This window comes from Pleurodeles waltl, chromosome 3_1, assembly GCF_031143425.1.
Source record: "Pleurodeles waltl isolate 20211129_DDA chromosome 3_1, aPleWal1.hap1.20221129, whole genome shotgun sequence".
Taxonomy (NCBI): domain Eukaryota; kingdom Metazoa; phylum Chordata; class Amphibia; order Caudata; family Salamandridae; genus Pleurodeles; species Pleurodeles waltl.
This window is the reverse complement of record NC_090440.1, coordinates 1,183,818,295-1,183,845,082: the sequence shown is the minus strand read 5'-3', so window position 1 is coordinate 1,183,845,082 and position 26,788 is coordinate 1,183,818,295.

Genomic DNA, 26,788 nt, shown 5'->3' with positions numbered 1-26,788 from the left:
CCGGCTGAGCTAGAGGCCAAAATCTACAGGTAGGCACTTCGCAAAAATCACCTCTGTTTTCTTTAAAAAAATTGGATGTGTCCACGTTGCGCTTTGGGGCGTTTCCTGTCGCGGGCGCTAGGCCTACCCACACAAGTGAGTTATCATTTTTATCGGGAGACCTGGGGGAACGCTGGGTGGAAGAAAATTTGTGGCTCCTCTCAGATTCCAGAACTTTCTGCCACAGAAATGTGAGTAACATGTGTTTTTTTAGCCAAATTTTGAGGTTTGCAAAGGATTCTGGGTAACAGAACCTGGTCCGAGCCCCGTAAGTCACCCCATCTTGGATTCCCCCAGGTCTCTAGTTTTTAGAAATGCACAGGTTTGGTAGGTTTCCCTAGGTACCGGCTGAGCTAGAGGCCAAAATCTACAGGAAGGCACTTCGCAAAAATCACCTCTGTTTCCTTTAAAAAAATTGAATGTGTCCACGTTGCGCTTTGGGGCGTTTCCTGTCGCGGGCGCTAGGCCTACCCACACAAGTGAGGTATTATTTTTATCGGGAGACTTGGGGGAACGCTTGGTGGAAGGAAATTTGTGGCTCCTCTCAGATTCCAGAACTTTCTGCCACAGAAATGTGAGGAACATGTGTTTTTTTAGCCACATTTTGAGGTTTGCAAAGGATTCTGGGTAACAGAACCTGGTCCGAGCCCCGCACGTTACCCCATCTTGGATTCCCCCAGGTCTCTAGTTTTCAGAAATGCACAGGTTTGGTAGGTTTCCCTAGGTGCCGGCTGAGCTAGAGGCCAAAATCTACAGGTAGGCACTTCGCAAAAATCACCTCTGTTTTCTTTTAAAAAATTGGATGTGTCCACGTTGCGCTTTGGGGCGTTTCCTGTCGCGGGCGCTAGGCCTACCCACACAAGTGAGTTATCATTTTTATCGGAAGACCTGGGGGAACGCTGGGTGGAAGAAAATTTGTGGCTCCTCTCAGATTCCAGAACTTTCTGCCACAGAAATGTGAGGAACATGTGTTTTTTTAGCCAAATTTTGAGGTTTGCAAAGGATTCTGGGTAACAGAACCTGGTCCGAGCCCCGCAAGTCACCCCGTCTTGGATTCCCCTAGGTCTCTAGTTTTCAGAAATGCACAGGTTTGGTAGGTTTCCCTAGGTGCCGGCTGAGCTAGAGGCCAAAACCTACAGGTAGGCACTTCGCAAAAATCACCTCTGTTTTCTTTCAAAAAATTGGATGTGTCCACGTTGCGCTTTGGGGCGTGTCCTGTCGCGGGCGCTAGGCCAACCCACACAAGTGAGGTATAATTTTTATCGGGAGACTTGGGGGAACGCTGGGTGGAAGGAAATTTGTGGCTCCTCTCAGATTCCAGAACTTTCTGCCACAGAAATGTGAGGAACATGTGTTTTTGTAGCCAAATTTTGAGGTTTGCAAAGGATTCTGGGTAACAGAACCTGGTCCGAGCCCCGTAAGTCACCCCATCTTGGATTCCCCCAGGTCCCTAGTTTTTAGAAATGCACAGGTTTGGTAGGTTTCCCTAGGTACCGGCTGAGCTAAAGGCCAAAATCTACAGGAAGGCACTTCGCAAAAATCACCTCTGTTTCCTTTCAAAAAATTGGATGTGTCCACGTTGCACTTTGGGGTGTTTCCTGTTGCGGGCGCTAGGCCTACCTACACAAGTGAGGTATCATTTTTATCGAGAGACTTGGGGTAACGCTGGGTGGAAGGAAATTTGTGGCTCCTCTCAGATTTCAGAACATTCTGCCACAGAAATGTGAGGAACATGTGTTTTTTTAGACAAATTTTGAGGTTTGCAAAGGATTCTGGGTAACAGAACCTGGTCCGAGCCCCGTAAGTCACCCCATCTTGGATTCCCCCAGGTCTCTAGTTTTTAGAAATGCACAGGTTTGGTAGGTTTCCCTAGGTGCCGGCTGAGCTAGAGGCCAAAACCTACAGGTAGGCACTTCGTAAAAAACACCTCTGTGTTCTTTCAAAAAATTGGATGTGTCCACGTTGCGCTTTGGGGCGTTTCCTGTCGCGGGCGCTAGGCCTACCCACACAAGTGAGGTATCATTTTTATCGGGAGACTTGGAGGAACGCTTGGTGGAAGGAAATTTGTGGCTCCTCTCAGATTCCAGAACTTTCTGCCACAGAAATGTGAGGAACATGTGTTTTTTTAGCCAAATTTGGAGGTTTGCAAAGGATTCTGGGTAACAGAACCTGGTCCGAGCCCCGTAAGTCACCCCATCTTGGATTCCCCCAGGTCTCTAGTTTTTAGAAATGCACAGGTTTGGTAGGTTTCCCTAGGTGCCGGCTGAGCTAGAGGCCAAAATCTACAGGTAGGCACTTCGCAAAAATCACCTCTGTTTCCTTTAAAAAAATTGGATGTGTCCACGTTGCGCTTTGGGGCGTTTCCTGTCGCAGGCGCTAGGCCTACACACACAAGTGAGGTATCATTTTTATCGAGAGACTTGGGGTAATGCTGGGTGGAAGGAAATTTGTGGCTCCTCTCAGATTCCAGAACTTTCTGCCACAGAAATGTGAGGAACATGTGTTTTTTTAGCCAAATTTTGAGGTTTGCAAAGGAATCTGGGTAACAGAACCTGGTCCGAGCCCCGCAAGTCACCCCATCTTGGATTTATCTAGGTCTCTAGTTTTCAGAAATGCACAGGTTTGGAAGGTTTCCCTAGGTGCCGGCTGAGCTAGAGGCCAAAATCTACAGGTAGGCACTTCGCAAAAATCACCTCTGTGTTCTTTCAAAAAATTGGATGTGTCCACGTTGCGCTTTGGGGCGTTTCCTGTCGCGGGCGCTAGGCCTACCCACACAAGTGAGGTATAATTTTTATCGGGAGACTTGGGGGAAGGCTGGGTGGAAGGAAATTTGTGGCTCCTCTCAGATTCCAGAACTTTCTGCCACAGAAATGTGAGGAACATGTGTTTTTTTAGCCAAATGTTGAGGTTTGCAAAGGATTCTGGGTAACAGAACCTGGTCCGAGCCCCGCAAGTCACCCCCTCTTGGATTCCCCCAGGTCTCTAGTTTTCAGAAATGCACAGGTTTGGTAGGTTTCCCTAGGTGCCGGCTGAGCTAGAGGCCAAAATCTACAGGTAGGCACTTCGCAAAAATCACCTCTGTTTTCTTTCAAAAAATTGGATGTGTCCACGTTGCGCTTTGGGGCGTTTCCTGTCGCGGGCGCTAGGCCTACCCACACAAATGAGTTATCATTTTTATCGGGAGACCTGGGGGAACGCTGGGTGGAAGAAAATTTGTGGCTCCTCTCAGATTCCAGAACTTTCTGCCACAGAAATGTGAGTAACATGTGTTTTTTTAGCCAAATTTTGAGGTTTGCAAAGGATTCTGGGTAACAGAACCTGGTCCGAGCCCCGTAAGTCACCCCATCTTGGATTCCCCCAGGTCTCTAGTTTTTAGAAATGCACAGGTTTGGTAGGTTTCCCTAGGTACCGGCTGAGCTAGAGGCCAAAATCTACAGGAAGGCACTTCGCAAAAATCACCTCTGTTTCCTTTAAAAAAATTGAATGTGTCCACGTTGCGCTTTGGGGCGTTTCCTGTCGCGGGCGCTAGGCCTACCCACACAAGTGAGGTATTATTTTTATCGGGAGACTTGGGGGAACGCTTGGTGGAAGGAAATTTGTGGCTCCTCTCAGATTCCAGAACTTTCTGCCACAGAAATGTGAGGAACATGTGTTTTTTTAGCCACATTTTGAGGTTTGCAAAGGATTCTGGGTAACAGAACCTGGTCCGAGCCCCGCACGTCACCCCATCTTGGATTCCCCCAGGTCTCTAGTTTTCAGAAATGCACAGGTTTGGTAGGTTTCCCTAGGTGCCGGCTGAGCTAGAGGCCAAAATCTACAGGTAGGCACTTCGCAAAAATCACCTCTGTTTTCTTTAAAAAAATTGGATGTGTCCACGTTGCGCTTTGGGGCGTTTCCTGTCGCGGGCGCTAGGCCTACCCACACAAGTGAGTTATCATTTTTATCGGGAGACCTGGGGGAACGCTGGGTGGAAGAAAATTTGTGGCTCCTCTCAGATTCCAGAACTTTCTGCCACAGAAATGTGAGGAACATGTGTTTTTTTAGCCAAATTTTGAGGTTTGCAAAGGATTCTGGGTAACAGAACCTGGTCCGAGCCCCGTAAGTCACCCCATCTTGGATTCCCCCAGGTCTCTAGTTTTTAGAAATGCACAGGTTTGGTAGGTTTCCCTAGGTACCGGCTGAGCTAGAGGCCAAAATCTACAGGAAGGCACTTCGCAAAAATCACCTCTGTTTCCTTTAAAAAAATTGAATGTGTCCACGTTGCGCTTTGGGGCGTTTCCTGTTGCGGGCGCTAGGCCTACCCACACAAGTGAGGTATCATTTTTATCGAGAGACTTGGGTTAACGCTGGGTGGAAGGAAATTTGTGGCTCCTCTCAGATTCCAGAACTTTCTGCCACAGAAATGTGAGGAACATGTGTTTTTTTAGCCACATTTTGAGGTTTGCAAAGGATTCTGGGTAACAGAACCTGGTCCGAGCCCCGCACGTCACCCCATCTTGGATTCCCCCAGGTCTCTAGTTTTCAGAAATGCACAGGTTTGGTAGGTTTCCCTAGGTGCCGGCTGAGCTAGAGGCCAAAATCTACAGGTAGGCACTTCGCAAAAATCACCTCTGTTTTCTTTCAAAAAATTGGATGTGTCCACGTTGCGCTTTGGGGCATTTCCTGTCGCGGGCGCTAGGCCTACCCACACAAGTGAGGTATCATTTTTGTCTGGAGACTTGGGGGAACGCTGGGTGGAAGGAAATTTGTGGCTCCTCTCAGATTCCAGAACTTTCTGCCACAGAAATGTGAGGAACATGTGTTTTTTTAGCCAAATTTTGAGGTTTGCAAAGGATTCTGGGTAACAAAAGCAGGTCCGAGCCCCGCAAGTCACCCCATCTTGGATTCCCCTAGGTCTCTAGTTTTCAGAAATGCACAGGTTTGGTAGGTTTCCCTAGGTGCCGGCTGAGCTAGAGGCCAAAACCTACAGGTAAGCACTTCGCAAAAATCACCTCTGTTTTCTTTCAAAAAATTGGATGTGTCCACGTTGCGCTTTGGGGCGTGTCCTGTCGCGGGCGCTAGGCCAACCCACACAAGTGAGGTATAATTTTTATCGGGAGACTTGGGGGAACGCTGGGTGGAAGGAAATTTGTGGCTCCTCTCAGATTCCAGAACTTTCTGCCACAGAAATGTGAGGAACATGTGTTTTTGTAGCCAAATTTTGAGGTTTGCAAAGGATTCTGGGTAACAGAACCTGGTCCGAGCCCCGTAAGTCACCCCATCTTGGATTCCCCCAGGTCCCTAGTTTTTAGAAATGCACAGGTTTGGTAGGTTTCCCTAGGTACCGGCTGAGCTAAAGGCCAAAATCTACAGGAAGGCACTTCGCAAAAATCACCTCTGTTTCCTTTCAAAAAATTGGATGTGTCCACGTTGCACTTTGGGGTGTTTCCTGTTGCGGGCGCTAGGCCTACCCACACAAGTGAGGTATCATTTTTATCGAGAGACTTGGGGTAACGCTGGGTGGAAGGAAATTTGTGGCTCCTCTCAGATTTCAGAACATTCTGCCACAGAAATGTGAGGAACATGTGTTTTTTTAGACAAATTTTGAGGTTTGCAAAGGATTCTGGGTAACAGAACCTGGTCCGAGCCCCGTAAGTCACCCCATCTTGGATTCCCCCAGGTCTCTAGTTTTTAGAAATGCACAGGTTTGGTAGGTTTCCCTAGGTGCCGGCTGAGCTAGAGGCCAAAACCTACAGGTAGGCACTTCGTAAAAAACACCTTTGTTTTCTTTCAAAAAATTGGATGTGTCCACGTTGCGCTTTGGGGCCTGTCCTGTCGCGGGCGCTAGGCCTATCCACACAAGTGAGGTATCATTTTTATCTGGAGACTTGGGGGAACGCTGGGTGGAAGGAAATTTGTGGCTCCTCTCAGATTACAGAACTTTCTGCTACAGAAATGTGAGGAACATGTGTTTTTTTAGCCAAATTTTGAGGTTTGTAAAGGATTCTGGGTAACAGAACCTGGTCCGAGCCCCGCAAGTCACTCCATCTTGGATTCCCCCAGGTCTCTAGTTTTCAGAAATGCACAGGTTTGGTAGGTTTCCCTAGGTGCCGGCTGAGCTAGAGGCCAAAATCTAGAGGTAGGCACTTCGCAAAAATCACCTCTGTTTTCTTTCAAAAAATTGGATGTGTCCACGTTGCGCTTTGGGGCGTTTCCTGTCATGGGCGCTAGGCCTACCCACACAAGTGAGGTATCATTTTTATCGGGAGACTTGGGGGAACGCTGGGTGGAAGGAAATTTGTGGCTCCTCTCAGATTCCAGAACTTTCTGCCACAGAAATGTGAGGAACATGTGTTTTTTTAGCCAAATTTTGAGGTTTGCAAAGGATTCTGGGTAACAGAACCTGGTCCGAGCCCCGCAAGTCACCGCATCTTGGATTCCCCCAGGTCTCTAGTTTTCAGAAATGCACAGGTTTGGTAGGTTTCCCTAGGTGCCGGGTGAGCTACAGGCCAAAATCTAGACGTAGGCACTTCGCAAAAATCACCTCTGTGTTCTTTCAAGTAATTGGATGTGTCCACGTTGCGCTTTGGGGCGTTTCCTGTCGCGGGCGCTAGGCCTACCCACACAAGTGAGGTATCATTTTTATCGGGAGACTTGGGGGAACGCTGGGTGGAAGGAAATTTGTGGCTCCTCTCAGATTCCAGAACTTTCTGCCACAGAAATGTGAGGAACATGTGTTTTTTTAGCCAAATTTTGAGGTTTGCAAAGGATTCTGGGTAACAGAACCTGGTCCGAGTCCCGCAAGTCACCCCATCTTGGATTCCCCCAGGTCTCTAGTTTTCAAAAATGCACAAGTTTTGTATGTTTCCCTAGGTGCCGGCTGAGCTAGAGGCCAAAATCTACAGGTAGGCACTTCGCAAAAATCACCTCTGTTTTCTTTCAAAAAATTGGATGTGTCCACTTTGCGCTTTGGGGCGTTTCCTGTCGCGGGCGCTAGGCCTACCCACACAAGTGAGGTATCATTTTTATCTGGAGACTTGGGGGAACGCTTGGTGGAAGGAAATTTGTGGCTCCTCTCAGATTCCAGAACTTTCTGCCACAGAAATGTGAGGAACATGTGTTTTTTTAGCCAAATATTGAGTTTTGCAAAGGATTCTGGGTAACAGAACCTGGTCCGAGCCCCGCAAGTCACCCCATCTTGGATTTCCTCAGGACTCTAGTTTTCAGAAATGCACAGGTTTGGTAGGTTTCCCTAGGTGCCGGCTGAGCTAGAGGCCAAAATCTACAGGTAGGCACTTCGCAAAAATAACCTCTGTGTTCTTTCAAAAAATTGGATGTGTCCACGTTGCGCTTTGGGGCGTTTCCTGTCGCGGGCGCTAGGCCTACCCACACAAGTGAGGTATCATTTTTATCGGGAGAGTTGGAGGAACGCTTGGTGGAAGGAAATTTGTGGCTCCTCTCAGATTCCAGAACTTTCTGCCACAGAAATGTGAGGAACATGTGTTTTTTTAGCCAAATTTTGAGGTTTGCAAAGGATTCTGGGTAACAGAACCTGGTCCGAGCCCCGTAAGTCACCCCATCTTGGATTCCCCCAGGTCTCTAGTTTTTAGAAATGCACAGGTTTGGTAGGTTTCCCTAGGTGCCGGCTGAGCTAGAGGCCAAAATCTACAGGTAGGCACTTCGCAAAAATCACCTCTGTTTCCTTTAAAAAAATTGGATGTGTCCACGTTGCGCTTTGGGGCGTTTCCTGTCGCGGGCGCTAGGCCTACACACACAAGTGAGGTATCATTTTTATCGAGAGACTTGGGGTAATGCTGGGTGGAAGGAAATTTGTGGCTCCTCTCAGATTCCAGAACTTTCTGCCACAGAAATGTGAGGAACATGTGTTTTTTTAGCCAAATTTTGAGGTTTGCAAAGGAATCTGGGTAACAGAACCTGGTCCGAGCCCCGCAAGTCACCCCATCTTGGATTTATCTAGGTCTCTAGTTTTCAGAAATGCACAGGTTTGGAAGGTTTCCCTAGGTGCCGGCTGAGCTAGAGGCCAAAATCTACAGGTAGGCACTTCGCAAAAATCACCTCTGTGTTCTTTCAAAAAATTGGATGTGTCCACGTTGCGCTTTGGGGCGTTTCCTGTCGCGGGCGCTAGGCCTACCCACACAAGTGAGGTATAATTTTTATCGGGAGACTTGGGGGAAGGCTGGGTGGAAGGAAATTTGTGGCTCCTCTCAGATTCCAGAACTTTCTGCCACAGAAATGTGAGGAACATGTGTTTTTTTAGCCAAATGTTGAGGTTTGCAAAGGATTCTGGGTAACAGAACCTGGTCCGAGCCCCGCAAGTCACCCCCTCTTGGATTCCCCCAGGTCTCTAGTTTTCAGAAATGCACAGGTTTGGTAGGTTTCCCTAGGTGCCGGCTGAGCTAGAGGCCAAAATCTACAGGTAGGCACTTCGCAAAAATCACCTCTGTTTCCTTTCAAAAAATTGGATGTGTCCACGTTGCGCTTTGGGGCGTTTCCTGTCGCGGGCGCTAGGCCTACCCACACAAGTGAGGTATTATTTTTATCGGGAGACTTGGGGGAACGCTGGGTGGAAGGAAATTTGTGGCTCCTCTCAGATTCCAGAACTTTCTGCCACAGAAATGTGAGGAACATGTGTTTTTTTAGCCACATTTTGAGGTTTGCAAAGGATTCTGGGTAACAGAACCTGGTCCGAGCCCCGCACGTCACCCCATCTTGGATTCCCCCAGGTCTCTAGTTTTCAGAAATGCACAGGTTTGGTAGGTTTCCCTAGGTGCCGGCTGAGCTAGAGGCCAAAATCTACAGGTAGGCACTTCGCAAAAATCACCTCTGTTTTCTTTAAAAAAATTGGATGTGTCCACGTTGCGCTTTGGGGCGTTTCCTGTCACGGGCGCTAGGCCTACCCACACAAGTGAGTTATCATTTTTATCGGGAGACCTGGGGGTACGCTGGGTGGAAGAAAATTTGTGGCTCCTCTCAGATTCCAGAACTTTCTGCCACAGAAATGTGAGGAACATGTGTTTTTTTAGCCAAATTTTGAGGTTTGCAAAGGATTCTGGGTAACAGAACCTGGTCCGAGCCCCACAAGTCACCCCATCTTGGATTTCCTTAGGACTCTAGTTTTCAGAAATGCACAGGTTTGGTAGGTTTCCCTAGGTGCCGGCTGAGCTAGAGGCCAAAATCTACAGGTAGGCACTTCGCAAAAATAACCTCTGTGTTCTTTCAAAAAATTGGATGTGTCCACGTTGCGCTTTGGGGCGTTTCCTGTCGCGGGCGCTAGGCCTACCCACACAAGTGAGGTATCATTTTTATCGAGAGACTTGGAGGAACGCTTGGTGGAAGGAAATTTGTGGCTCCTCTCAGATTCCAGAACTTTCTGCCACAGAAATGTGAGGAACATGTGTTTTTTTAGCCAAATTTTGAGGTTTGCAAAGGATTCTGGGTAACAGAACCTGGTCCGAGCCCCGTAAGTCACCCCATCTTGGATTCCCCCAGGTCTCTAGTTTTTAGAAATGCACAGGTTTGGTAGGTTTCCCTAGGTGCCGGCTGAGCTAGAGGCCAAAACCTACAGGTAGGCACTTCGTAAAAAACACCTCTGTGTTCTTTCAAAAAATTGGATGTGTCCACGTTGCGCTTTGGGGCCTGTCCTGTCGCGGGCGCTAGGCCTATCCACACAAGTGAGGTATCATTTTTATCTGGAGACTTGGGGGAACGCTGGGTGGAAGGAAGTTTGTGGCTCCTCTCAGATTACAGAACTTTCTGCTACAGAAATGTGAGGCACATGTGTTTTTTTAGCCAAATTTAGAGGTTTGTAAAGGATTCTGGGTAACAGAACCTGGTCCGAGCCCCGCAAGTCACTCCATCTTGGATTTCCCCAGGTCTCTAGTTTTCAGAAATGCACAGGTTTGGTAGGTTTCCCTAGGTGCCGGCTGAGCTAGAGGCCAAAATCTAGAGGTAGGCACTTCGCAAAAATCACCTCTGTTTTCTTTCAAAAAATTGGATGTGTCCACGTTGCGCTTTGGGGCGTTTCCTGTCATGGGCGCTAGGCCTACCCACACAAGTGAGGTATCATTTTTATCGGGAGACTTGGGGGAACGCTGGGTGGAAGGAAATTTGTGGCTCCTCTCAGATTCCAGAACTTTCTGCCACAGAAATGTGAGGAACATGTGTTTTTTTAGCCAAATTTTGAGGTTTGCAAAGGATTCTGGGTAACAGAACCTGGTCCGAGCCCCGCAAGTCACCGCATCTTAGATTCCCCCAGGTCTCTAGTGTTCAGAAATGCACAGGTTTGGTACGTTTCCCTAGGTGCCGGCTGAGCTACAGGCCAAAATCTAGACGTAGGCACTTCGCAAAAATCACCTCTGTGTTCTTTCAAGTAATTGGATGTGTCCACGTTGCGCTTTGGGGCGTTTCCTGTCGCGGGCGCTAGGCCTACCCACACAAGTGAGGTATCATTTTTATCGGGAGACTTGGGGGAACGCTGGGTGGAAGGAAATTTGTGGCTCCTCTCAGATTCCAGAACTTTCTGCCACAGAAATGTGAGGAACATGTGTTTTTTTAGCCAAATTTTGAGGTTTGCAAAGGATTCTGGGTAACAGAACCTGGTCCGAGTCCCGCAAGTCACCCCATCTTGGATTCCCCCAGGTCTCTAGTTTTCAGAAATGCACAAGTTTTGTATGTTTCCCTAGGTGCCGGCTGAGCTAGAGGCCAAAATCTACAGGTAGGCACTTCGCAAAAATCACCTCTGTTTTCTTTCAAAAAATTGGATGTGTCCACTTTGCGCTTTGGGGCGTTTCCTGTCGCGGGCGCTAGGCCTACCCACACAAGTGAGGTATCATTTTTATCGGGAGACTTGGGGGAACGCTTGGTGGAAGGAAATTTGTGGCTCCTCTCAGATTCCAGAACTTTCTGCCACAGAAATGTGAGGAACATGTGTTTTTTTAGCCAAATATTGAGTTTTGCAAAGGATTCTGGGTAACAGAACCTGGTCCGAGCCCCGCAAGTCACCCCATCTTGGATTTCCTCAGGACTCTAGTTTTCAGAAATGCACAGGTTTGGTAGGTTTCCCTAGGTGCCGGCTGAGCTAGAAGCCAAAATCTACAGGTAGGCACTTCGCAAAAATAACCTCTGTCTTCTTTCTAAAAATTGGATGTGTCCACGTTGCGCTTTGGGGCGTTTCCTGTCGCGGGCGCTAGGCCTACCCACCCAAGTGAGGTATCATTTTTATCGGGAGACTTGGAGGAACGCTTGGTGGAAGGAAATTTGTGGCTCCTCTCAGATTCCAGAACTTTCTGCCACAGAAATGTGAGGAACATGTGTTTTTTTAGCCAAATTTTGAGGTCTGCAAAGGATTCTGGGTAACAGAACCTGGTCCGAGCCCCGTAAGTCACCCCATCTTGGATTCCCCCAGGTCTCTAGTTTTTAGAAATGCACAGGTTTGGTAGGTTTCCCTAGGTGCCGGCTGAGCTAGAGGCCAAAATCTACAGGTAGGCACTTTGCAAAAATCACCTCTGTTTCCTTTAATTTAAAAAAATTGGATGTGTCCACGTTGCGCTTTGGGGCGTTTCCTGTCGCGGGCGCTAGGCCTACACACACAAGTGAGGTATCATTTTTATCGAGAGACTTGGGGTAATGCTGGGTGGAAGGAAATTTGTGGCTCCTCTCAGATTCCAGAACTTTCTGCCACAGAAATGTGAGGAACATGTGTTTTTTTAGCCAAATTTTGAGGTTTGCAAAGGAATCTGGGTAACAGAACCTGGTCCGAGCCCCGCAAGTCACCCCATCTTGGATTTATCTAGGTCTCTAGTTTTCAGAAATGCACAGGTTTGGAAGGTTTCCCTAGGTGCCGGCTGAGCTAGAGGCCAAAATCTACAGGTAGGCACTTCGCAAAAATCACCTCTGTGTTCTTTCAAAAAATTGGATGTGTCCACGTTGCGCTTTGGGGCGTTTCCTGTCGCGGGCGCTAGGCCTACCCACACAAGTGAGGTATAATTTTTATCGGGAGACTTGGGGGAAGGCTGGGTGGAAGGAAATTTGTGGCTCCTCTCAGATTCCAGAACTTTCTGCCACAGAAATGTGAGGAACATGTGTTTTTTTAGCCAAATTTTGAGGTTTGCAAAGGATTCTGGGTAACAGAACCTGGTCCGAGCCCCGCAAGTCACCGCATCTTGGATTCCCCCAGGTCTCTAGTTTTCAGAAATGCACAGGTTTGGTAGGTTTCCCTAGGTGCCGGCTGAGCTACAGGCCAAAATCTAGACGTAGGCACTTCGCAAAAATCACCTCTGTGTTCTTTCAAGTAATTGGATGTGTCCACGTTGCGCTTTGGGGCGTTTCCTGTCGCGGGCGCTAGGCCTACCCACACAAGTGAGGTATCATTTTTATCGGGAGACTTGGGGGAACGCTTGGTGGAAGGAAATTTGTGGCTCCTCTCAGATTCCAGAACTTTCTGCCACAGAAATGTGAGGAACATGTGTTTTTATAGCCAAATTTTGAGGTTTGCAAAGGATTCTGGGTAACAGAACCTGGTCCGAGTCCCGCAAGTCACCCCATCTTGGATTCCCCCAGGTCTCTAGTTTTCAGAAATGCACAAGTTTTGTATGTTTCCCTAGGTGCCGGCTGAGCTAGAGGCCAAAATCTTCAGGTAGGCACTTCGCAAAAATCACCTCTGTTTTCTTTCAAAAAATTGGATGTGTCCAGGTTGCGCTTTGGGGCGTTTCCTGTCGCGGGCGCTAGGCCTACCCACACAAGTGAGGTATCATTTTTATCTGGAGACTTGGGGGAACGCTTGGTGGAAGGAAATTTGTGGCTCCTCTCAGATTCCAGAACTTTCTGCCACAGAAATGTGAGGAACATGTGTTTTTTTAGCCAAATATTGAGTTTTGCAAAGGATTCTGGGTAACAGAACCTGGTCCGAGCCCCGCAAGTCACCCCATCTTGGATTTCCTCAGGACTCTAGTTTTCAGAAATGCACAGGTTTGGTAGGTTTCCCTAGGTGTCGGCTGAGCTAGAGGCCAAAATCTACAGGTAGGCACTTCGCAAAAATAACCTCTGTCTTCTTTCAAAAAATTGGATGTGTCCACGTTGCGCTTTGGGGCGTTTCCTGTCGCGGGCGCTAGGCCTACCCACACAAGTGAGGTATCATTTTTATCGGGAGACTTGGAGGAACGCTTGGTGGAAGGAAATTTGTGGCTCCTCTCAGATTCCAGAACTTTCTGCCACAGAAATGTGAGGAACATGTGTTTTTTTAGCCAAATTTTGAGGTCTGCAAAGGATTCTGGGTAACAGAACCTGGTCCGAGCCCCGTAAGTCACCCCATCTTGGATTCGGCTTGGTCTCTAGTTTTTAGAAATGCACAGGTTTGGTAGGTTTCCCTAGGTGCCGGCTGAGCTAGAGGCCAAAATCTACAGGTAGGCACTTTGCAAAAATCACCTCTGTTTCCTTTAATTTAAAAAAATTGGATGTGTCCACGTTGCGCTTTGGGGCGTTTCCTGTCGCGGGCGCTAGGCCTACACACACAAGTGAGGTATCATTTTTATCGAGAGACTTGGGGTAATGCTGGGTGGAAGGAAATTAGTGGCTCCTCTCAGATTCCAGAACTTTCTGCCACAGAAATGTGAGGAACATGTGTTTTTTTAGCCAAATTTTGAGGTTTGCAAAGGAATCTGGGTAACAGAACCTGGTCCGAGCCCCGCAAGTCACCCCATCTTGGATTTATCTAGGTCTCTAGTTTTCAGAAATGCACAGGTTTGGAAGGTTTCCCTAGGTGCCGGCTGAGCTAGAGGCCAAAATCTACAGGTAGGCACTTCGCAAAAATCACCTCTGTGTTCTTTCAAAAAATTGGATGTGTCCACGTTGCGCTTTGGGGCGTTTCCTGTCGCGGGCGCTAGGCCTACCCACACAAGTGAGGTATAATTTTTATCGGGAGACTTGGGGGAAGGCTGGGTGGAAGGAAATTTGTGGCTCCTCTCAGATTCCAGAACTTTCTGCCACAGAAATGTGAGGAACATGTGTTTTTTTAGCCAAATTTTGAGGTTTGCAAAGGATTCTGGGTAACAGAACCTGGTCCGAGCCCCGCAAGTCACCGCATCTTGGATTCCCCCAGGTCTCTAGTTTTCAGAAATGCACAGGTTTGGTAGGTTTCCCTAGGTGCCGGCTGAGCTACAGGCCAAAATCTAGACGTAGGCACTTCGCAAAAATCACCTCTGTGTTCTTTCAAGTAATTGGATGTGTCCACGTTGCGCTTTGGGGCGTTTCCTGTCGCGGGCGCTAGGCCTACCCACACAAGTGAGGTATCATTTTTATCGGGAGACTTGGGGGAACGCTGGGTGGAAGGAAATTTGTGGCTCCTCTCAGATTCCAGAACTTTCTGCCACAGAAATGTGAGGAACATGTGTTTTTATAGCCAAATTTTGAGGTTTGCAAAGGATTCTGGGTAACAGAACCTGGTCCGAGTCCCGCAAGTCACCCCATCTTGGATTCCCCCAGGGCTCTAGTTTTCAGAAATGCACAAGTTTTGTATGTTTCCCTAGGTGCCGGCTGAGCTAGAGGCCAAAATCTTCAGGTAGGCACTTCGCAAAAATCACCTCTGTTTTCTTTCAAAAAATTGGATGTGTCCACGTTGCGCTTTGGGGCGTTTCCTGTCGCGGGCGCTAGGCCTACCCACACAAGTGAGGTATCATTTTTATCTGGAGACTTGGGGGAACGCTTGGTGGAAGGAAATTTGTGGCTCCTCTCAGATTCCAGAACTTTCTGCCACAGAAATGTGAGGAACATGTGTTTTTTTAGCCAAATATTGAGTTTTGCAAAGGATTCTGGGTAACAGAACCTGGTCCGAGCCCCGCAAGTCACCCCATCTTGGATTTCCTCAGGACTCTAGTTTTCAGAAATGCACAGGTTTGGTAGGTTTCCCTAGGTGCCGGCTGAGCTAGAGGCCAAAATCTACAGGTAGGCACTTCGCAAAAATAACCTCTGTCTTCTTTCAAAAAATTGGATGTGTCCACGTTGCGCTTTGGGGCGTTTCCTGTTGCGGGCGCTAGGCCTACCCACACAAGTGAGGTATCATTTTTATCGGGAGACTTGGAGGAACGCTTGGTGGAAGGAAATTTGTGGCTCCTCTCAGATTCCAGAACTTTCTGCCACAGAAATGTGAGGAACATGTGTTTTTTTAGCCAAATTTTGAGGTCTGCAAAGGATTCTGGGTAACAGAACCTGGTCCGAGCCCCGTAAGTCACCCCATCTTGGATTCCCCCAGGTCTCTAGTTTTTAGAAATGCACAGGTTTGGTAGGTTTCCCTAGGTGCCGGCTGAGCTAGAGGCCAAAATCTACAGGTAGGCACTTTGCAAAAATCACCTCTGTTTCCTTTAATTTAAAAAAATTGGATGTGTCCACGTTGCGCTTTGGGGCGTTTCCTGTCGCGGGCGCTAGGCCTACACACACAAGTGAGGTATCATTTTTATCGAGAGACTTGGGGTAATGCTGGGTGGAAGGAAATTTGTGGCTCCTCTCAGATTCCAGAACTTTCTGCCACAGAAATGTGAGGAACATGTGTTTTTTTAGCCAAATTTTGAGGTTTGCAAAGGAATCTGGGTAACAGAACCTGGTCCGAGCCCCGCAAGTCACCCCATCTTGGATTTATCTAGGTCTCTAGTTTTCAGAAATGCACAGGTTTGGAAGGTTTCCCTAGGTGCCGGCTGAGCTAGAGGCCAAAATCTACAGGTAGGCACTTCGCAAAAATCACCTCTGTGTTCTTTCAAAAAATTGGATGTGTCCACGTTGCGCTTTGGGGCGTTTCCTGTCGCGGGCGCTAGGCCTACCCACACAAGTGAGGTATAATTTTTATCGGGAGACTTGGGGGAAGGCTGGGTGGAAGGAAATTTGTGGCTCCTCTCAGATTCCAGAACTTTCTGCCACAGAAATGTGAGGAACATGTGTTTTTTTAGCCAAATGTTGAGGTTTGCAAAGGATTCTGGGTAACAGAACCTGGTCCGAGCCCCGCAAGTCAGCCCATCTTGGATTCCCCCAGGTCTCTAGTTTTCAGAAATGCACAGGTTTGGTAGGTTTCCCTAGGTGCCGGCTGAGCTAGAGGCCAAAATCTACAGGTAGGCACTTCGCAAAAATCACCTCTGTTTTCTTTCAAAAAATTGGATGTGTCCACGTTGCGCTTTGGGGCGTTTCCTGTCGCGGGCGCTAGGCCTACCCACACAAGTGAGGTATTATTTTTATCGGGAGACTTGGGGGAACGCTGGGTGGAAGGAAATTTGTGGCTCCTCTCAGATTCCAGAACTTTCTGCCACAGAAATGTGAGGAACATGTGTTTTTGTAGCCAAATTTTGAGGTTTGCAAAGGATTCTGGGTAACAGAACCTGGTCCGAGCCCCGTAAGTCACCCCATCTTGGATTCCCCCAGGTCTCTAGTTTTTAGAAATGCACAGGTTTGGTAGGTTTCCCTAGGTGCCGGCTGAGCTAGAGGCCAAAACCTACAGGTAGGCACTTCGTAAAAAACACCTCTGTTTTCTTTCAAAAAATTGGATGTGTCCACGTTGCGCTTTGGGGCCTGTCCTGTCGCGGGCGCTAGGCCTATCCACACAAGTGAGGTATCATTTTTATCTGGAGACTTGGGGGAACGCTGGGTGGAAGGAAATTTGTGGCTCCTCTCAGATTACAGAACTTTCTGCTACAGAAATGTGAGGAACATGTGTTTTTTTAGCCAAATTTTGAGGTTTGTAAAGGATTCTGGGTAACAGAACCTGGTCCGAGCCCCGCAAGTCACCGCATCTTGGATTCCCCCAGGTCTCTAGTTTTCAGAAATGCACAGGTTTGGTAGGTTTCCCTAGGTGCCGGCTGAGCTACAGGCCAAAATCTAGACGTAGGCACTTCGCAAAAATCACCTCTGTGTTCTTTCAAGTAATTGGATGTGTCCACGTTGCGCTTTGGGGCGTTTCCTGTCGCGGGCGCTAGGCCTACCCACACAAGTGAGGTATCATTTTTATCGGGAGACTTGGGGGAACGCTGGGTGGAAGGAAATTTGTGGCTCCTCTCAGATTCCAGAACTTTCTGCCACAGAAATGTGAGGAACATGTGTTTTTTTAGCCAAATTTTGAGGTTTGCAAAGGATTCTGGGTAACAGAACCTGGTCCGAGTCCCGCAAGTCACCCCATCTTGGATTCCCCCAGGTCTCTAGTTTTCAGAAATGCACAAGTTTTGTATGTTTCCCTAGGTGCCGGCTGAGCTAGAGGCCAAAATCTACAGGTAGGCACTTCGCAAAAATCACCTCTGTTTTCTTTAAAAAAATTGGATGTGTCCACTTTGTGCTTTGGGGCGTTTCCTGTCGCGGGCGCTAGGCCTACCCACACAAGTGAGGTATCATTTTTATCGGGAGACTTGGGGGAACGCTTGGTGGAAGGAAATTTGTGGCTCCTCTCAGATTCCAGAACTTTCTGCCACAGAAATGTGAGGAACATGTGTTTTTTTAGCCAAATATTGAGTTTTGCAAAGGATTCTGGGTAACAGAACCTGGTCCGAGCCCCGCAAGTCACCCCATCTTGGATTTCCTCAGGACTCTAGTTTTCAGAAATGCACAGGTTTGGAAGGTTTCCCTAGGTGCCGGCTGAGCTAGAGGCCAAAATCTACAGGTAGGCACTTCGCAAAAATAACCTCTGTGTTCTTTCAAAAAATTGGATGTGCCCACGTTGCGCTTTGGGGCGTTTCCTGTCGCGGGCGCTAGGCCTACCCACACAAGTGAGGTATCATTTTTATCAGGAGACTTGGAGGAACGCTTGGTGGAAGGAAATTTGTGGCTCCTCTCAGATTCCAGAACTTTCTGCCACAGAAATGTGAGGAACATGTGTTTTTTTAGCCAAATTTTGAGGTTTGCAAAGGATTCTGGGTAACAGAACCTGGTCCGAGCCCCGTAAGTCACCCCATCTTGGATTCCCCCAGGTCTCTAGTTTTTAGAAATGCACAGGTTTGGTAGGTTTCCCTAGGTGCCGGCTGAGCTAGAGGCCAAAATCTACAGGTAGGCACTTCGCAAAAATCACCTCTGTTTCCTTTAAAAAAATTGGATGTGTCCACGTTGCGCTTTGGGGCGTTTCCTGTCGCGGGCGCTAGGCCTACACACACAAGTGAGGTATCATTTTTATCGAGAGACTTGGGGTAATGCTGGGTGGAAGGAAATTTGTGGCTCCTCTCAGATTCCAGAACTTTCTGCCACAGAAATGTGAGGAACATGTGTTTTTTTAGCCAAATTTTGAGGTTTGCAAAGGAATCTGGGTAACAGAACCTGGTCCGAGCCCCGCAAGTCACCCCATCTTAGATTTATCTAGGTCTCTAGTTTTCAGAAATGCACAGGTTTGGAAGGTTTCCCTAGGTGCCGGCTGAGCTAGAGGCCAAAATCTACAGGTAGGCACTTCGCAAAAATCACCTCTGTGTTCTTTCAAAAAATTGGATGTGTCCACGTTGCGCTTTGGGGCGTTTCCTGTCGCGGGCGCTAGGCCTACCCACACAAGTGAGGTATAATTTTTATCGGGAGACTTGGGGGAAGGCTGGGTGGAAGGAAATTTGTGGCTCCTCTCAGATTCCAGAACTTTCTGCCACAGAAATGTGAGGAACATGTGTTTTTTTAGCCAAATATTGAGTTTTGCAAAGGATTCTGGGTAACAGAACCTGGTCCGAGCCCCGCAAGTCACCCCATCTTGGATTTCCTCAGGACTCTAGTTTTCAGAAATGCACAGGTTTGGAAGGTTTCCCTAGGTGCCGGCTGAGCTAGAGGCCAAAATCTACAGGTAGGCACTTCGCAAAAATAACCTCTGTGTTCTTTCAAAAAATTGTATGTGCCCACGTTGCGCTTTGGGGCGTTTCCTGTCGCGGGCGCTAGGCCTACCCACACAAGTGAGGTATCATTTTTATCAGGAGACTTGGAGGAACGCTTGGTGGAAGGAAATTTGTGGCTCCTCTCAGATTCCAGAACTTTCTGCCACAGAAATGTGAGGAACATGTGTTTTTTTAGCCAAATTTTGAGGTTTGCAAAGGATTCTGGGTAACAGAACCTGGTCCGAGCCCCGTAAGTCACCCCATCTTGGATTCCCCCAGGTCTCTAGTTTTTAGAAATGCACAGGTTTGGTAGGTTTCCCTAGGTGCCGGCTGAGCTAGAGGCCAAAATCTACAGGTAGGCACTTCGCAAAAATCACCTCTGTTTCCTTTAAAAAAATTGGATGTGTCCACGTTGCGCTTTGGGGCGTTTCCTGTCGCGGGCGCTAGGCCTACACACACAAGTGAGGTATCATTTTTATCGAGAGACTTGGGGTAATGCTGGGTGGAAGGAAATTTGTGGCTCCTCTCAGATTCCAGAACTTTCTGCCACAGAAATGTGAGGAACATGTGTTTTTTTAGCCAAATTTTGAGGTTTGCAAAGGAATCTGGGTAACAGAACCTGGTCCGAGCCCCGCAAGTAACCCCATCTTGGATTTATCTAGGTCTCTAGTTTTCAGAAATGCACAGGTTTGGAAGGTTTCCCTAGGTGCCGGCTGAGCTAGAGGCCAAAATCTACAGGTAGGCACTTCGCAAAAATCACCTCTGTGTTCTTTCAAAAAATTGGATGTGTCCACGTTGCGCTTTGGGGCGTTTCCTGTCGCGGGCGCTAGGCCTACCCCCACAAGTGAGGTATAATTTTTATCGGGAGACTTGGGGGAAGGCTGGGTGGAAGGAAATTTGTGGCTCCTCTCAGATTCCAGAACTTTCTGCCACAGAAATGTGAGGAACATGTGTTTTTGTAGCCAAATTTTGAGGTTTGCAAAGGATTCTGGGTAACAGAACCTGGTCCGAGCCCCGTAAGTCACCCCATCTTGGATTCCCCCAGGTCTCTAGTTTTTAGAAATGCACAGGTTTGGTAGGTTTCCCTAGGTGCCGGCTGAGCTAGAGGCCAAAACCTACAGGTAGGCACTTCGTAAAAAACACCTCTGTTTTCTTTCAAAAAATTGGATGTGTCCACGTTGCGCTTTGGGGCCTGTCCTGTCGCGGGCGCTAGGCCTATCCACACAAGTGAGGTATCATTTTTATCTGGAGACTTGGGGGAACGCTGGGTGGAAGGAAATTTGTGGCTCCTCTCAGATTACAGAACTTTCTGCTACAGAAATGTGAGGAACATGTGTTTTTTTAGCCAAATTTTGAGGTTTGTAAAGGATTCTGGGTAACAGAACCTGGTCCGAGCCCCGCAAGTCACCGCATCTTGGATTCCCCCAGGTCTCTAGTTTTCAGAAATGCACAGGTTTGGTAGGTTTCCCTAGGTGCCGGCTGAGCTACAGGCCAAAATCTAGACGTAGGCACTTCGCAAAAATCACCTCTGTGTTCTTTCAAGTAATTGGATGTGTCCACGTTGCGCTTTGGGGCGTTTCCTGTCGCGGGCGCTAGGCCTACCCACACAAGTGAGGTATCATTTTTATCGGGAGACTTGGGGGAACGCTGGGTGGAAGGAAATTTGTGGCTCCTCTCAGATTCCAGAACTTTCTGCCACAGAAATGTGAGGAACATGTGTTTTTTTAGCCAAATTTTGAGGTTTGCAAAGGATTCTGGGTAACAGAACCTGGTCCGAGTCCCGCAAGTCACCCCATCTTGGATTCCCCCAGGTCTCTAGTTTTCAGAAATGCACAAGTTTTGTATGTTTCCCTAGGTGCCGGCTGAGCTAGAGGCCAAAATCTACAGGTAGGCACTTCGCAAAAATCACCTCTGTTTTCTTTCAAAAAATTGGATGTGTCCACTTTGTGCTTTGGGGCGTTTCCTGTCGCGGGCGCTAGGCCTACCCACACAAGTGAGGTATCATTTTTATCGGGAGACTTGGGGGAACGCTTGGTGGAAGGAAATTTGTGGCTCCTCTCAGATTCCAGAACTTTCTGCCACAGAAATGTGAGGAACATGTGTTTTTTTAGCCAAATATTGAGTTTTGCAAAGGATTCTGGGTAACAGAACCTGGTCCGAGCCCCGCAAGTCACCCCATCTTGGATTTCCTCAGGACTCTAGTTTTCAGAAATGCACAGGTTTGGAAGGTTTCCCTAGGTGCCGGCTGAGCTAGAGGCCAAAATCTACAGGTAGGCACTTCGCAAAAATAACCTCTGTGTTCTTTCAAAAAATTGGATGTGCCCACGTTGCGCTTTGGGGCGTTTCCTGTCGCGGGCGCTAGGCCTACCCACACAAGTGAGGTATCATTTTTATCAGGAGACTTGGAGGAACGCTTGGTGGAAGGAAATTTGTGGCTCCTCTCAGATTCCAGAACTTTCTGCCACAGAAATGTGAGGAACATGTGTTTTTTTAGCCAAATTTTGAGGTTTGCAAAGGATTCTGGGTAACAGAACCTGGTCCGAGCCCCGTAAGTCACCCCATCTTGGATTCCCCCAGGTCTCTAGTTTTTAGAAATGCACAGGTTTGGTAGGTTTCCCTAGGTGCCGGCTGAGCTAGAGGCCAAAATCTACAGGTAGGCACTTCGCAAAAATCACCTCTGTTTCCTTTAAAAAAATTGGATGTGTCCACGTTGCGCTTTGGGGCGTTTCCTGTCGCGGGCGCTAGGCCTACACACACAAGTGAGGTATCATTTTTATCGAGAGACTTGGGGTAATGCTGGGTGGAAGGAAATTTGTGGCTCCTCTCAGATTCCAGAACTTTCTGCCACAGAAATGTGAGGAACATGTGTTTTTTTAGCCAAATTTTGAGGTTTGCAAAGGAATCTGGGTAACAGAACCTGGTCCGAGCCCCGCAAGTCACCCCATCTTGGATTTATCTAGGTCTCTAGTTTTCAGAAATGCACAGGTTTGGAAGGTTTCCCTAGGTGCCGGCTGAGCTAGAGGCCAAAATCTACAGGTAGGCACTTCGCAAAAATCACCTCTGTGTTCTTTCAAAAAATTGGATGTGTCCACGTTGCGCTTTGGGGCGTTTCCTGTCGCGGGCGCTAGGCCTACCCACACAAGTGAGGTATAATTTTTATCGGGAGACTTGGGGGAAGGCTGGGTGGAAGGAAATTTGTGGCTCCTCTCAGATTCCAGAACTTTCTGCCACAGAAATGTGAGGAACATGTGTTTTTTTAGCCAAATGTTGAGGTTTGCAAAGGATTCTGGGTAACAGAACCTGGTCCGAGCCCCGCAAGTCACCCCATCTTGGATTTCCTCAGGACTCTAGTTTTCAGAAATGCACAGGTTTGGTAGGTTTCCCTAGGTGCCGGCTGAGCTAGAGGCCAAAATCTACAGGTAGGCACTTCGCAAAAATAACCTCTGTCTTCTTTCAAAAAATTGGATGTGTCCACGTTGCGCTTTGGGGCGTTTCCTGTCGCGGGCGCTAGGCCTACCCACACAAGTGAGGTATCATTTTTATCGGGAGACTTGGAGGAACGCTTGGTGGAAGGAAATTTGTGGCTCCTCTCAGATTCCAGAACTTTCTGCCACAGAAATGTGAGGAACATGTGTTTTTTTAGCCAAATTTTGAGGTCTGCAAAGGATTCTGGGTAACAGAACCTGGTCCGAGCCCCGTAAGTCACCCCATCTTGGATTCCCCCAGGTCTCTAGTTTTTAGAAATGCACAGGTTTGGTAGGTTTCCCTAGGTGCCGGCTGAGCTAGAGGCCAAAATCTTCAGGTAGGCACTTCGCAAAAATCACCTCTGTTTTCTTTCAAAAAATTGGATGTGTCCACGTTGCGCTTTGGGGCGTTTCCTGTTGCAGGCGCGAGGCCTACCCACACAAGTGAGGTATCATTTTTATCTGGAGACTTGGGGGAACGCTTGGTGGAAGGAAATTTGTGGCTCCTCTCAGATTCCAGAACTTTCTGCCACAGAAATGTGAGGAACATGTGTTTTTTTAGCCAAATATTGAGTTTTGCAAAGGATTCTGGGTAACAGAACCTGGTCCGAGCCCCGCAAGTCACCCCATCTTGGATTTCCTCAGGACTCTAGTTTTCAGAAATGCACAGGTTTGGTAGGTTTCCCTAGGTGCCGGCTGAGCTAGAGGCCAAAATCTACAGGTAGGCACTTCGCAAAAATAACCTCTGTCTTCTTTAAAAAAATTGGATGTGTCCACGTTGCGCTTTGGGGCGTTTCCTGTCGCGGGCGCTAGGCCTACCCACACAAGTGAGGTATCATTTTTATCGGGAGACTTGGAGGAACGCTTGGTGGAAGGAAATTTGTGGCTCCTCTCAGATTCCAGAACTTTCTGCCACAGAAATGTGAGGAACATGTGTTTTTTTAGCCAAATTTTGAGGTCTGCAAAGGATTCTGGGTAACAGAACCTGGTCCGAGCCCCGTAAGTCACCCCATCTTGGATTCCCCCAGGTCTCTAGTTTTTAGAAATGCACAGGTTTGGTAGGTTTCCCTAGGTGCCGGCTGAGCTAGAGGCCAAAATCTGCAGGTAGGCACTTTGCAAAAATCACCTCTGTTTCCTTTAATTTAAAAAAATTGGATGTGTCCACGTTGCGCTTTGGGGCGTTTCCTGTCGCGGGCGCTAGGCCTACACACACAAGTGAGGTATCATTTTTATCGAGAGACTTGGGGTAATGCTGGGTGGAAGGAAATTTGTGGCTCCTCTCAGATTCCAGAACTTTCTGCCACAGAAATGTGAGGAACATGTGTTTTTTTAGCCAAATTTTGAGGTTTGCAAAGGAATCTGGGTAACAGAACCTGGTCCGAGCCCCGCAAGTCACCCCATCTTGGATTTATCTAGGTCTCTAGTTTTCAGAAATGCACAGGTTTGGAAGGTTTCCCTAGGTGCCGGCTGAGCTAGAGGCCAAAATCTACAGGTAGGCACTTCGCAAAAATCACCTCTGTGTTCTTTCAAAAAATTGGATGTGTCCACGTTGCGCTTTGGGGCGTTTCCTGTCGCGGGCGCTAGGCCTACCCACACAAGTGAGGTATAATTTTTATCGGGAGACTTGGGGGAAGGCTGGGTGGAAGGAAATTTGTGGCTCCTCTCAGATTCCAGAACTTTCTGCCACAGAAATGTGAGGAACATGTGTTTTTTTAGCCAAATGTTGAGGTTTGCAAAGGATTCTGGGTAACAGAACCTGGTCCGAGCCCCGCAAGTCACCCCATCTTGGATTCCCCCAGGTCTCTAGTTTTCAGAAATGCACAGGTTTGGTAGGTTTCCCTAGGTGCCGGCTGAGCTAGAGGCCAAAATCTACAGGTAGGCACTTCGCAAAAATCACCTCTGTTTTCTTTAAAAAAATTGGATGTGTCCACGTTGCGCTTTGGGGCGTTTCCTGTCGCGGGCGCTAGGCCTACCCACACAAGTGAGGTATTATTTTTATCGGGAGACTTGGGGGAACGCTGGGTGGAAGGAAATTTGTGGCTCCTCTCAGATTCCAGAACTTTCTGCCACAGAAATGTGAGGAACATGTGTTTTTGTAGCCAAATTTTGAGGTTTGCAAAGGATTCTGGGTAACAGAACCTGGTCCGAGCCCCGTAAGTCACCCCATCTTGGATTCCCCCAGGTCTCTAGTTTTTAGAAATGCACAGGTTTGGTAGGTTTCCCTAGGTGCCGGCTGAGCTAGAGGCCAAAACCTACAGGTAGGCACTTCGTAAAAAACACCTCTGTTTTCTTTCAAAAAATTGGATGTGTCCACGTTGCGCTTTGGGGCCTGTCCTGTCGCGGGCGCTAGGCCTATCCACACAAGTGAGGTATCATTTTTATCTGGAGACTTGGGGGAACGCTGGGTGGAAGGAAATTTGTGGCTCCTCTCAGATTACAGAACTTTCTGCTACAGAAATGTGAGGAACATGTGTTTTTTTAGCCAAATTTTGAGGTTTGTAAAGGATTCTGGGTAACAGAACCTGGTCCGAGCCCCGCAAGTCACTCCATCTTGGATTCCCCCAGGTCTCTAGTTTTCAGAAATGCACAGGTTTGGTAGGTTTCCCTAGGTGCCGGCTGAGCTAGAGGCCAAAATCTAGAGGTAGGCACTTCGCAAAAATCACCTCTGTTTTCTTTCAAAAAATTGGATGTGTCCACGTTGCGCTTTGGGGCGTTTCCTGTCATGGGCGCTAGGCCTACCCACACAAGTGAGGTATCATTTTTATCGGGAGACTTGGGGGAACGCTGGGTGGAAGGAAATTTGTGGCTCCTCTCAGATTCCAGAACTTTCTGCCACAGAAATGTGAGGAACATGTGTTTTTTTAGCCAAATTTTGAGGTTTGCAAAGGATTCTGGGTAACAGAACCTGGTCCGAGCCCCGCAAGTCACCGCATCTTGGATTCCCCCAGGTCTCTAGTTTTCAGAAATGCACAGGTTTGGTAGGTTTCCCTAGGTGCCGGCTGAGCTACAGGCCAAAATCTAGACGTAGGCACTTCGCAAAAATCACCTCTGTGTTCTTTCAAGTAATTGGATGTGTCCACGTTGCGCTTTGGGGCGTTTCCTGTCGCGGGTGCTAGGCCTACCCACACAAGTGAGGTATCATTTTTATCGGGAGATTTGGGGGAACGCTGGGTGGAAGGAAATTTGTGGCTCCTCTCAGATTCCAGAACTTTCTGCCACAGAAATGTGAGGAACATGTGTTTTTTTAGCCAAATTTTGAGGTTTGCAAAGGATTCTGGGTAACAGAACCTGGTCCGAGTCCCGCAAGTCACCCCATGTTGGATTCCCCCAGGTCTCTAGTTTTCAGAAATGCACAAGTTTTGTATGTTTCCCTAGGTGCCGGCTGAGCTAGAGGCCAAAATCTACAGGTAGGCACTTCGCAAAAATCACCTCTGTTTTCTTTCAAAAAATTGGATGTGTCCACTTTGCGCTTTGGGGCGTTTCCTGTCGCGGGCGCTAGGCCTACCCACACAAGTGAGGTATCATTTTTATCGGGAGACTTGGGGGAACGCTTGGTGGAAGGAAATTTGTGGCTCCTCTCAGATTCCAGAACTTTCTGCCACAGAAATGTGAGGAACATGTGTTTTTTTAGCCAAATATTGAGTTTTGCAAAGGATTCTGGGTAACAGAACCTGGTCCGAGCCCCGCAAGTCACCCCATCTTGGATTTCCTCAGGACTCTAGTTTTCAGAAATGCACAGGTTTGGTAGGTTTCCCTAGGTGCCGGCTGAGCTAGAGGCCAAAATCTACAGGTAGGCACTTCGCAAAAAATAACCTCTGTCTTCTTTCAAAAAATTGGATGTGTCCACGTTGCGCTTTGGGGCGTTTCCTGTCGCGGGCGCTAGGCCTACCCACACAAGTGAGGTATCATTTTTATCGGGAGACTTGGAGGAACGCTTGGTGGAAGGAAATTTGTGGCTCCTCTCAGATTCCAGAACTTTCTGCCACAGAAATGTGAGGAACATGTGTTTTTTTAGCCACATTTTGAGGTCTGCAAAGGATTCTGGGTAACAGAACCTGGTCCGAGCCCCGTAAGTCACCCCATCTTGGATTCGGCTTGGTCTCTAGTTTTTAGAAATGCACAGGTTTGGTAGGTTTCCCTAGGTGCCGGCTGAGCTAGAGGCCAAAATCTACAGGTTGTCACTTTGCAAAAATCACCTCTGTTTCCTTTAATTTAAAAAAATTGGATGTGTCCACGTTGCGCTTTGGGGCGTTTCCTGTCGCGGGCGCTAGGCCTACACACACAAGTGAGGTATCATTTTTATCGAGAGACTTGGGGTAATGCTGGGTGGAAGGAAATTAGTGGCTACTCTCAGATTCCAGAACTTTCTGCCACAGAAATGTGAGGAACATGTGTTTTTTTAGCCAAATTTTGAGGTTTGCAAAGGAATCTGGGTAACAGAACCTGGTCCGAGCCCCGCAAGTCACCCCATCTTGGATTTATCTA